Source organism: Elephas maximus, chromosome 26, assembly GCF_024166365.1.
Source record: "Elephas maximus indicus isolate mEleMax1 chromosome 26, mEleMax1 primary haplotype, whole genome shotgun sequence".
NCBI lineage: Eukaryota > Metazoa > Chordata > Mammalia > Proboscidea > Elephantidae > Elephas > Elephas maximus.
This window is the reverse complement of record NC_064844.1, coordinates 16516574-16529154: the sequence shown is the minus strand read 5'-3', so window position 1 is coordinate 16529154 and position 12581 is coordinate 16516574. Positions and strand designations below refer to the sequence as shown.

The window sequence follows — 12581 nt, the reverse complement described above, 5'->3', positions numbered from 1 at the left end:
TGAGGCAGGGTTAGAAGCAGTTATGTTAATGAGGCAGGACTCAATCTACAGGCTTAGGTTGTATCTTCAGTCAATCAATCTCTTTTGAGATATAAAAGAGAGAAGCAAGCAGAAAGGAGGGAAGCTTCACACCACCAAGAAAGGAGTCCCGGGAGCAGTGTGTGTCCTTTGGATTCTGGGTCCCTGCACTGAGAAGCTCCTAGCCCCGGGGAAGATTGATGGCAAGGACCTTCCCCCAGAACAAACAGAGTGAGAAAGCCTTCTCCTGGAGCTGGCACCCTGAATTTAGACTTCTAGCCTCTTAGACAGTGAGAGAAAAAATTTCTGTTTGTTAAAGTCATTCACTTGTGGTACTTCTGTTATAGCAGCGCTAGATGACTAAGACGAAGATCGTAGAGCTCATGAGAGCAGAGGGATTCAGTCCTTTGGCACTGGTAGTAGTTGTTGTTTGCCAAGCTCTTTTCATTATTCTCTATGCCACCCACCCCCCACCTATCTGGAGATTCTGCTGCCTGGGTAAAAAAATAGAGGGACCCATTTCCACGTTCCTGAGGAGGGGACACCAGCACCTCTCCCTCTCCTCCAGGTCCCCCACTGGCATTTCCAGGCTCTACAGCATCCCTGCTCGTGAGCCAGCCAGGCCCCCTTGGCCTCATAGTTTCTGGCCCTCCTTAGCACCGGGTTGTCTGTTCTAGTGGGCCAGAGCTTGCACTTGGAGCTTCAACTGTTGAGATATCTTGGTACATGCTCCTTCAGACCTCAGCCTTCTCACCTTTGAACTATGACCTTCCTCAAACCTTAAATGCTTGAGTGTTGTCTGTTTGCCCAGTCTAGTGTGTAACTGCTGGCTGCCTACACTGATCCCCGTCCGACCCAGAGATCGTAGTCAGCTACTTCACACCCATACACACTGGCTTCCTTTTGGAATTAGGACCACCTTGACAGCGTTCATGTTATGCTTTCAGCATAAGTGTCCCTGTTTCCATGCATGCTCTACCTTGGTTTGGCGAAAGGTGAGCCAGGCCTCTTCAGGGGACCCAGGTATTTAGCTGGATCTTAGCCGGAAGCAGAATGCAAATTGCCAACACAGCAAAACTAGCACTGGGTGTACTGAGGCCCTTGATTTGCCAAAGCACAGAAACGTAGGCTCGCTCCCTTTTCCTCGTTTTATATTCCTGTGAAGAATTCTCAGGGATGCACAATGTGATAAACCCAGGAGCTGTTTCCTGGACTATATCTTTAGTGTACTTTCTCCCGGCTTGATCTCAAGGAATGCAGCAAAGTAAGTCATTGTGGGAATGAAGTGCACAGCTAAAACCACTCACTGTTCCCTTGGAAGTAAAACACAGAGTTATCATCGAATAAAAGAGAGGAGCTTACATTTATGGGGCGTATGTGTGCTTGGTACTGTGCTAAGAACTTATAAAAACCCATTGCTGTCGAGTTGATTCCAACTCATAACGACCCTATAGGATAGAGTAGAACTGCCTCATAGGTTTTCCAAGACTATAAACCTTTTTGGGAACAGACTGCCACATCTTCCTCCCATGGAGTGGCTGTTGGATTCAAACCACTAACCTTTCGGTTAGCAGCAAGCACTTAACCACTGTGTTACCTGGGCTCCTTTAGAACTTATCATATGTTATTTCTCTTAACAATTAGATGAGCCAGGTTTTACCACGTCCATGTTACAGATATGGAAACAGAGGCTCCCAAAAGTTAGGTCATTCAGCTAATAAGTAGGAGAGCTGCAATTTGAACCTGAAAGTGAGCTCTCACCAGTGAAATGTGCTGCAACTCACTTGGACTCATGCACAACCCTGCACCTAACATTTGTGGGGCCTGGTGTGGGTTTCAGTGGAGAGCCGCATCGCATGGTCTGAATACTGAAATGTTGTAAGTCAAATAAACAAAGCCTCAAAAAAACATGTGAAGCCCAGGCGGCCAGTGGTTAAGTGTTCAGCTGTTAACCAAAAGATCGGCAGTTCGAATTCACCAGCCACTCCTTGGAAACCGTGTGGGGCAGTTCTACTTTGTCCTATAGGATCACTATGAGTCGGAATTGACTCGATGACAACAAGTTTGGTTTAGTTTTCTAGCCTTCTAGTTTGACAAATAAACCTTCAGAAGGACAAAAAAAAAATGTATAAAGCTAGAGTTTTATATGATTGAAAGTCAATACAATATCAAATTCAAGTTGAGCATTTGATGGGAATAATTTTCTTCCTAGTTTTCATTGTTTTGATCAATAATTACGTCTTGAGTCTTCATTAAATAATTTGAAATATCGTGTTTCAATTTGTATGTAGGCCCTGTTCAACAGATGCATGTCCCGTTCCTTTCACCTAAAGCACAATTAAAAAAAAAAAAAAAAGTCTTCCCTTTCAATGTTTTCAGTTTTTAAAAATGTAAGCATTTTAGCCTCTTTCAGATTGTCTATTTCTTTTTCATTCTTTCTTTTTTTTTCGTTTCTGAGCTCTACTTCATTATTTTCCATTTCTTTCATGATCTAAACTTGTACTCATTCTCTGTGATCAAAATAATTAAACAATGAAATGTTATTATACTCAAGGAATATAAAAATTAAATATATTTTTATCAAAAATGTAATTCAGAGTAAATAAAAACTAGTTCAAAAAACTATTTTTCTTCCAAAATATTCAAGATTATCCTGTGAAATTAAGATGTCAAATCCCAATATAGTTAATGAATATTAGCATTTAAATTAAAATTATTTGAGTAAAGCTAAGGATTTTTGTTTAATATTTAAAAATATAATTAAGACTTGTGAAATGATTTTATGAAAATAAAGGTATTCACAATTTTAGGATTCAGTATCTGTCTAGTTGCCTGTATACAGAATCAATATTGCCTTTCTCTTGTTATGCCTAAACTTAAATGTGTACAAATTTAAGAGTAATGTGATTTAATGTGGCAAAATGTTGCTCAGCTGCCATAAAAAAAAAACCTGTTGCCATTGAGTCAGTTCTGTCTCATATCCACCCCATAGGACAGAGTAGAACTGCCCATAGAGTTTCCAAGGAGTGTCTGGTAGATTCGAACTGCTGACCTATTGGTTAACAGCCACGTTCTTAACCACTACGCCACCAGAGCACCTCAGCTGCTGTGTGCAACCACGAATACCACGCTAATTCATAAGTGTATCTGGAGCCACGAATTGGAATGCAAAGACAGGCAAGAAAGGGGCGCTTGGCACCACCGAGAGAGATGCTTGGTTATGTAAGACTCTATTCCATTCATGCTATCTGAAAGGAAAACGTTTTCAAGTTTATTAATTTGTTTCTTCTCTTACCTAAGCGTTTCCATCACTCAGATCCTCCCATGCTCGGAAGCAGGGTCTGTCTCCACTGTCAGAAGCAATTCAACCCACCAACCTTTCTTGTGTTTGGACATGGTCAGCTTTTGTTTGGAGGATGCAGGGCACGAGATGTGGAGAAACGTTCCCCTGGGGTCTACACTATGTTAGTGAGGAGAGTGGATGTGGGGGGTCATAGGTTGTGCTGCAAATGCCCTGAGCCCTGGATCCTCAGCAACAGAAGCACTACCCATTGCCATTGAGTCGAGTCGATTCCGACTCATGGTGACCCTATAGTACAGAGTAGAACTGTCCCACAGAGTTTCCAAGGAGAGCCTGGTAGATTCCAACTGCCGACCTTTTGGTTAGCAGCCGTAGCTCTTAACCACTATGCCACCAGGGTTTCCACAGAAGCACTACGTGTTTTTTAATAAATTTAACTTTTTTTCAGCCAGGATATGCTGGCTCTCTAAAACATGGGGCCCAGGGTGGGATCCCTCTCGCCCAGGTCTGTGGACACTACTGCCCACACATTGAGTTTGTCTAGGGGACAGACTCAGTTTCTTTTTGCGGAGATGGTGTGAGGAGTAGTTATCAGACTTGGGGTCTAGTCCAGACCACGGCTGTCCAGCCCAGGCAGGAATGAGGAGTTGGACTCATGTTACCAGGCTGCAGCTGAGACACTCAGGTCAGAGTCTCAGGGAGAGGAGACGGGGGAAGTGAGGTAGGCTCTTAGTGTCTACATTGCTTGTCTGCAAGGCTGGGATGGCCTACGCGTGCCCTGGAGAGGGGAAGGACCTTTATGTGGGATAGTGTTCTCTGGGCTGGCCAACTCAAGAGTTTTTCTCCTCCTGGTTCTCCAGGATGTATAATGTCTCCTGAGGTGGAGGCAGGGAGGGTTATGCTGCCTAAGACGGGTTGGTGCGTTCAAGCAAAGGCGCGAAGCAGTGCTTCAACTCTGAGCCAGGCCACGAGGTTGGTAGTTAAGGTGGGGCCAGGATGTTTTCAAGAGACTGGAAGTGGACGGGCAAGGATGAGCAGTATGGGAAGTAAGCTTTGAGAACATGGGCCTTCCCTGGCCCAAGTCACAGGAGTGCTTCCTTGATGTCCCACACTAGGCTGGCCACTCAAGAGAGGAATCAGGTCACCTGCGTCACTGGCCGTGGTTCCAGGCCAGGCCTGGTGGCTGGAGCCCAGGCAGATCTGCAGCACCTGGCAGGTGTGGAGGGAGGTTTTAATAGGTAATAAAACCAAACCTGTTGCCATCGAGCTGATTCCGACCCATAGCAACTCTATAGGACAGAGTAGAACTGCTCCATAGGGTTTCCAGGGAGCGGCTGGTAGATTCAAATTGCCAACCTTTAGGCTAGCAGCTGAGCTATTAACCGCTTTGCCACCAGGACTCCTTAACAGGTAATAAAAAACCCAAAAATCCACTGCTGTTGAGTTGATTCTGACTCACAGTGACCCTACAGGACAGAGTGGAACTGCCCCATAGAGTTTCCAGGGGCGCCTGGCGAATTTGAACTACTGACCTCTTGGTTAGCAGCTGTAGCACTTAACCACTACGCCACCAGGGTTTCCTAATAGGTAATAGGGTGTTTTAATACAGGCTTTGGCAACAGGAAATGAGAACCCCATCAGAGATCAAGGGCAGCCTCCATTTTTTGGAGGACTAAGGGCTGGAGAGACGGACAGGGAGAGCCACAATCTTTGCAGAACTGGGCCGCTGGGCAAGGAATCAAGACTGTTCGTGCCTTAAGCCCCACGAGGAATTTCAATGTATAAGGTTCAAGGCAGAAGAATGAAATAAAGCTCCTGATATTAGTTAGGGCATAGTGGTTAAGAGCTATGTCTGCTAACCAAGAGGTCAGCAGTTCAGACCCACCAAGAGCTCCTTGGAAACTCTATGGGGCAGTTCTACCCTGTCCTATAGGGTCACTTTGAGTTGGAATCGACTCTACAGCAACGGGTTTGGTTTCTTTGGTTTTATGTATGACACAGAAGCCCTGATGGTGCAGTGGTGAAGTGCTCAGCTGACCAAAGATTGACAGTTTGAATCCACCAGATGCTCCATGGGGGAAGATGTGGCAGTCTGCTTCTGGAAATATTACAGCTTTGGTAACCCTATGGGGCAGTTCTACTCTGTCCTGTAGGGTCGCTATGAGTCAGAATCAACTGGACGGCAACGGATATATGCACAACACAGGAGCCCTGGTGGCATAAACGGTTAGGCGCCAGGCTGCTAACCGAAAGGTTGGCGGTTTGAACCCACTCAATGGCTCCACAGGAGAATGACCTGGTGATCTGCTTCCAAAAAGATTATAGCCAAGAACATCCTGTGGGACAGTTCTACTCTGTCATGTGGAGTCGCTATGAGTTGGAATTGACTCGACGTCATCCAACAACAAAGTTGAGGCTTAGAAGAAATACTGTATTTCATTGAATCTAAGACATGCTTTTTTTTTGTTTAACTTTTCAACATCTATGAATTCCAGATCCATCTGTTTTAATTGGCAGCATTTCTTTTTATTTCTTAATGATACATAGAATAATGGTTTACTTTAAAAGGATGGTGCCCTTAGATTAGATGAACTACCATAATTAATGTGAGTGTGTTTTGAAAACCCCAACAGAGCAGACAGCCTACCTTCCACTGAAGATGAAGCTCTGTCTTCTGGCTTTATTTTCATAACAACAAACAAATTAAAATACATTAAGGCACAATTCTGAAAGCAAATGGAATAAGCCCTACAGGCAATCAGGAACACTAGAAATCTTCACTCGGCCCCATTCACCACCTGGGATTTGATAGATCTCTAAAAGCAGAAAGGTTTAAATGTATCCATGCTTCCGTTTTAGTCCTTTCTACAGGAGTCTGACTCATCGCAACCTTATAGGACAGAGTAGGACTACCCCATCGTGCTTCCAATGAGCAGCTGGTGGATTCGAACTGCCAGCCTTTTAGTTAGCAGTTGATCGCTTTAACAACTGCACTACCAGGGCTCGACTCAACAGCAAAGGGTTTGGTTTCTGGTTATAGGAGTCCAGTTTAGTGGTTGTCAAACTTCAGCATCAATTTGGACCATTGGGTGTAAAAGTATAAACACACACACACACACACTATATACCATACTGTATGGGTTAAAATTTTTCTGAAATAATTTTGATGATTATTCAACTTTTTTAGTTACTGGCTTGAGAACACAACTAACATGTGTATACGAAGCCATGTCACTGTTATCACCTGTTCACTGCAAGACAAGTCATATGTGCACTGTAACTAAGCTACATGGGAATGCTTTGGCTGATTTTATTAAAATACAGATTGAAAATTGGAACTTCTAAACAATATGTTAGAGCAATTTTAAAGAAAAATTTGAATTAAAAAATTTCACAGACAGAGTTGTGTCTCAGAGAAATAATATTAACAAGCACCACCAACCCTAAAGCACAAGGAGAATGTTTAGATACAAGAGAACAAGATCTGGTCCATGTCCAGCTGTCTGAATTGTACAAGATGATCTGGTCATTAGCTTTGACCATTTTGCACCACGAAATAATACATTGAAATTAAATCCCAGGACAGGAATGTTGGACAAGTGTGTTGGGGTTTGTTTGGGATAATGGAGTATTAACCATGAATACAGTCAAGTGTCCCGGGTTTGTTTTCTGCTGGGATTTTGTCGCAGGGGCAGGTTCACTTCCCTTTGGGTATGGTTTGCCTTTAGAAGGTAGCCTGTGGCTGCCCTCTCCCCATTGGCAAGTTAGAATGGGGATGGGAGTTGGTAGAATCCTTTTGGTCCAGCTTGTCACATTTCCCCAGCTGTAAGTGGGATTTAATACTTGTTGGTGGCTTGGATCTGGACGGTGCTGGGCTTGTTACCATCCTCAGCAGTATTGAGTGCTGGCTCTGTTGCTGTGGGTTATACTCTGTTTAGGTTAATGGAATAAACATTTAGTAAATTGTCTCTGAAATGTTTTAGTAACAGAGTGCTTCCCCTGAAAATATTGTATACACCGTAAATTTAGTTTTAAACAACGTGCAGGTAGTCCCCAACTTAAAATGGGGTTCCATTCCAACAACTCTGTCGTAAGTCGGTTCTGATGGTAAGTCGAATGCTTTATTTTTTGTTTTAGTTTTCGTTATTATTGCCTCTTATTATCAGTATCTTTATAAATCCAATCTTTATTTGTCTTTGAGTGTTGGAAACATTGAATATCAACTTACAGATACATTTCAATACATTCATAAAAAAATACACAAATCATAAAAATTTACTGTGGTGCTGAAGAGGAGTCAGGCAACATTGGTGTTTTGTCAGTTGCAGTAATAACTCCACTTGTGGAAGGTTCTGGATCACCTGGGTTACCCCTGGGAATGGGGATGGTGTTTCTAGCCAGAAAATCAATGAGAGTTGGCTGTTTGGTCCTTTTCTTTTTTTTCTTCATACTCTTCACAAGAACATCTCACTGCTTCCCTTATCGGCCTGTCAACTTCAGCAAAGTGATCATCATTTGCGTTCATGTTTTCAAGCAACCGAAGGCTCCTAATTTAGCTTAGAAAACTGTATCTCTAAGGCAGTGTTTTGAATGGTAAATCATGAAATCGCACGTCTGAGGATGATAACATCAGCAAATTCCATGCTGTAACACTGTATGCAGTACATATCATTAACAATAAGATGTACACACAGGCACGCAAACACGAGGTGGCTCAAGTGTGGTCCTTTGTAACTCCAATATGTCGTAAGTCAGGGACTACTTGCATTATGCTTTCTTGGGGAATGGTCCCATAAAATAACCAGTAGGCAGTTGCTGTCAAGTCAGTGTCAGAGTAGAACTGCATTCCATAGGGTTTTCAATATCTGATTTTTCCGAAGTAGATTGCCAGGCTTTTCTTCTGAGGCATCTCCGGGTGAACTCAAACCACCAACTTTTCAGTTAGCAGCTGAGTGCATTAACCATTTGCACTAGGCTTTCTAAACTTGCAGAGATACTGTTGAGAGAATGTTGTGTGATGAGCAAAGCTAGAAGTCAGGATTCCTGGGTCCATATCTTTACTGTACCCCTGGAGAGGGGCCTTTGCCCACACCCTTGAGCCGTACTGCAGATTCACTGCCTTGCCCAGCCATGTTTGTCCCTTACTGAACAGGGGTCTTGGTGTGCCCAGGCTGTCTGTGGCAGATTCATCTGTGCCAGCGGCCCCTCCTCAGCCCCTAGTTTGTCTTGACTGCCATGGGTGCTCAATGCGTGACTCTAGTGACAGCTATATTAAAATGCTGTACCCAGTGGAACAAACATAATGCAGTGTAACCCAAACCAAGAGCTGTTAGATAGAATGATAGATAGACAGACAGACAGATAGATAGATAGCTGTTTTCAAGTCAGCTTCAACTCATGGCAACCACACGTACAACAGAATGAAGTGTTGCCAGGTCCTGCATCATCCTCATGATCGAATCCATTGTTGTAGCTCTTGTGCAAATCCATCTCACCAAGTGTTTCCCTCACCCTTGCTGGCTCTCTTCTTCACCAACATGAGGTCCTCCTCCAGCAATCGATCCCTCCTGAAGGTGTGTCCAAAGCAAGTGAGTCAAAAAATGTTCTGTTGTGATCCATAGGGTTTTCACTGGCTAATTTTCAGACGTAGATCTCCAGGCCTTTCTTCCTAGTCTATCTTAGTCTGGAAGCTCTGCTGAAACCTGTCCACCATGTCTAACCCTGCTGATATTTGAAATACTAGTGGCATAGTTCCCAATATCACGGTAACATGCAAGCCACCACAGTAGAACAAACTGACAGGTGGTGGCGAAAAGCTAGCTGCTATGGAGTTGACTCCAGCTCATGGTGACCCTGTGTGTGTCAGAGTAGAACTGTGCTTCATAGAGTCTTCAGTGGCTGATTTTTCGGAAGTGGATCACCAGGCTTTTTATCCAAGGCACCTCTGGGTGGACTGGAATCCCTCACCTTTTGGTTAGCAGCCAATTACATTAACTGTTCGCACCACCCAGGGACTCTGAAGAGCTGTTCCAAAACAAAAAAAAAACCAAACCTGTTACTGTCAAGTTGATTCCAACTCATAGAGACCCTACAGAACAAAGTAGAACTGGCCCATAGGGTTTCCAAGGAGCGACTGGTGGATTTGAACTGCTGACCTTTTGGTTAGCAGCCAAACTCTTAACTGCTGTGCCACCAGGGCTCCGGAGAGCTGTTAGGGTTCCAGAAATAATGAAGTCAGTGTCATGGATTAAATTGTGTCCCCCCAAAATATCTGTCAACTGGGCTAGGCCATGATTCCCAATATTGTGTGATTGTGCACCGTTTTGCCATCTAATATGATTTCCCTATGTCTTGTAAATCCTGTCTCTAAAACTGTTAACAAGGTAGGGTCAGCGGCAGTTATGTTAATGAGGCAGGACTCAATCTACAAGATTAGGTGGTGTTTTAAGCCAATCTGTTTTGTGATATAAAAGAGAGAAGTGAGCAGAGAGACATGGGGACCTCATACCACCAAGGAACAAGAGCCAGGAGAATAGCGAGTCCTTTGGACTGGGGACCCTGTGCTGAGAAGCTCCTCATCCAGGGAGGATTGATGGCAAAGACTTTCCCCCAGAGCTGACAGTGAGAGAAAGCCTTCCCCTGGAGCTGGTGCTGTGAATTCAGACTTCTAGCCTCCTAGACTGTGAGAGAGTAAATTTCTCTTTGTTAAAGCCATCCACTTGTGGCATTTCTGTTATAGCAGCACTGGATAATAACTAAGACAGTGGGTCTCAACCCAGACTATTACCTGCATCAGTATTACCTGGAATAGCTTTAAAAAATACAGATGCCCAGGTCCCACCCTAGACCTCCTGACCCAAATCCTGGGGAGAGGACTTGGCCATGCCTTTTGAGATCTTCCAGGGTCCAGAGTGCCTGATGTGAGTTGGTCGAGGCAAACCAGGAAAGACCTTGTACTGATCAGAAATAACTCCAACTACGCTGGGTTGCTGTGGGGAGGGGAGGGACCAAGCCCTGGGAAAACCTCTGCAGGCTGATCCAGAAAGCATTACACAGCCTGAGCTTTTGAATTGGCTGAGGGCTCCTCATGGAGGCGACTTCATGGGAAAGGAACATGGTTCCATTCGAAGAGCAATTAAGCTCTGTATTGAGAGAGAGAGGGAGATTGCTCTTCTTCCTTCCCCAACCACCTAGTGCCTAAGGAGACTGACAGAATTAAATCTATGGCAATAGGCAGGGCTGTGTTGCTGTCTGGATGTTGGAAATTAGAGATTAGGACAAATTACTACAGGAAGGCCAAGCGGGAATCAAATCTGACTGTTTTGAAAGGCTTTTTGGGGCGGGGGGCAGGATTTTGTTTTAAACCTCTGTTCAGTTAAATTTGTCTACTAATTTTTGAGCACTTACTCTGTGTTCCCAGCCCTGCTACCTACATCCTTTCTGGAATGAGGCTGAATATGTAGAAGCAAAGGAGAAGAAAACACAAAAGACAAGTCTAAAAACTTGACCCTATAATTAGAATAACTAAGCCCTATATACCTCTTTCGCTTTTGCAGATAGTGTTATGAGCACTGACTACCCTAATGCTTACAGGAACCCCACGAGTTAGACACTAATTTGACATTCCCTGTTATATAGACAGGAGTCCCTGGGTGGTACAAACAGTTAACCCACTCAGCTGCAAACTGAAAGGATGGAGGTTCGTGTTACCCCAGAGGCACCTCAGAAGAAAGACCTGGTGACCTCCTTCCAAAAAAATCAGCCATGGAAAATCCTGTGAAGCACAGTTCTGCTCTGACACACATTGGATCTCCATGAGTCGAAAGTGACTTGGCGGCAGTTTAAATTTTTTTTTTTTTTTTAATTTTATAGACAAGAAAAATGAAAGCACAGAGAGAGAGGGTAAGTAACTTGCCCAAGATCACACAGCTGGTTGCATGGCTCTGTACTTTTACTCCTACATGTAAGTTCTCTTTAGAAGTGTAGGGCCTAATGAGGAATGGTTGCACAGCTAGAGATGAGCCCCCCTTCTTGGCTGGGCTAGGTGTTCCTTCTTGGTGCTCATGCCAGCTCACACAGCACACCGTGTTGTTATTTACTTGTGTCTGCTCTTTACTTGTCAGGCACCCTGGACCATGACTCCTGGAGGATAGCAGTGGGTCCTACAGCACAGACCCTGGCCATGAAACAGCTCAGAAAACTTTCACTTATTGGGAGCTTACACTCAGCATTTACATGAATTATTTCATTTATCCTAACCCACTTCTCTTTTTTTACACAGAAGGAAATAGCCTTAAGAGAGGTCAAGGAACTTGCCTAGGGTCACAGCCACTCAGTGTGTGTCTATCCATGCTCTTGAGCTCCCTACTCAGTAAACATTTGCTGAATTGAGGTCTAGGGCCAGGGGGTGTGGCGATGGATACAGGCTTTTAGTTGCCCAGGAGATTGGAGGAGGCCAGACTGGGGCCCTCACCCCAGGCTTCAAGGGGAAAGTGCATGTGGATCTTTGAGAAAGTGGAATATAGGCACTGGGCTTTGCTCTGGAATCCTGGCTGCCCCCTGCGTGGGGAAGCCTGTAAGCCAGGAGCCCTGCACAAACGAGCGGCATACTTACTCCATGATCCTCGGCTCACATTCACTTTCTGTTGCACCTCTGTGAGCAGTGGCTGCAGGAGGCATAGTCTGGCTAGAATAGGACTCGAGAGATCCACTTCTCTCCTTTCCCTCGATGCTTCCACCTGAATTATTTTCAGACTGTGCACAGATGAGGCAGGACCCGGGGATGGGTGAGGGGGTGAATGTGCCAGGGAGGGGAGGGCCAGGAAAGTCCATGGCTCCTGGGGCCATGGAGGTGGGCTGGGTCTCACCTCTCAGAACTTCTGGGAGGCTTGTTTAGAACTCAAGTCCCTGAGGATATTTCGCCTGGAGATACACTGCAGATAGTCCTCAGAGAGGCTGACAAAACTGTCCAAGGAGCTTCCGAGAGCTTTCTGCAGGTTGACATAGATAGAGCAGGACAAGCCACGGGATGCAGGGCTGGGCAAGGGCTGGGGGGCAGGTGGATCTTGGTTTTGAATCCTGGCCCTGTCATTTACTAGAGCTGTAACCTTGAGTGGCGCCTTGGTAGCGCAGTGTTTGAGAGCTACGTCTGCTAATCAAGAGGTCGGCCATTTGAATCGGCCAGCCGCTCCTCAGAAGCCCTATGGGACAGTTCTACTCTGTCCTGTAGGTTCGCTATGGGTCAGAATTGACTTGACGGCAG

The 12581-nt window shown here is 44.9% G+C and overlaps 1 protein-coding gene across 2 annotated transcripts in view; it reads left to right on the top strand.

The window, feature by feature from the left end:
- The window catches only part of PRKCE (protein kinase C epsilon), a 625949-nt gene that overhangs the window by 178597 nt on the left and 434771 nt on the right, over positions 1–12581 (top strand). The gene's annotated exons all lie outside the window — the stretch shown is intronic.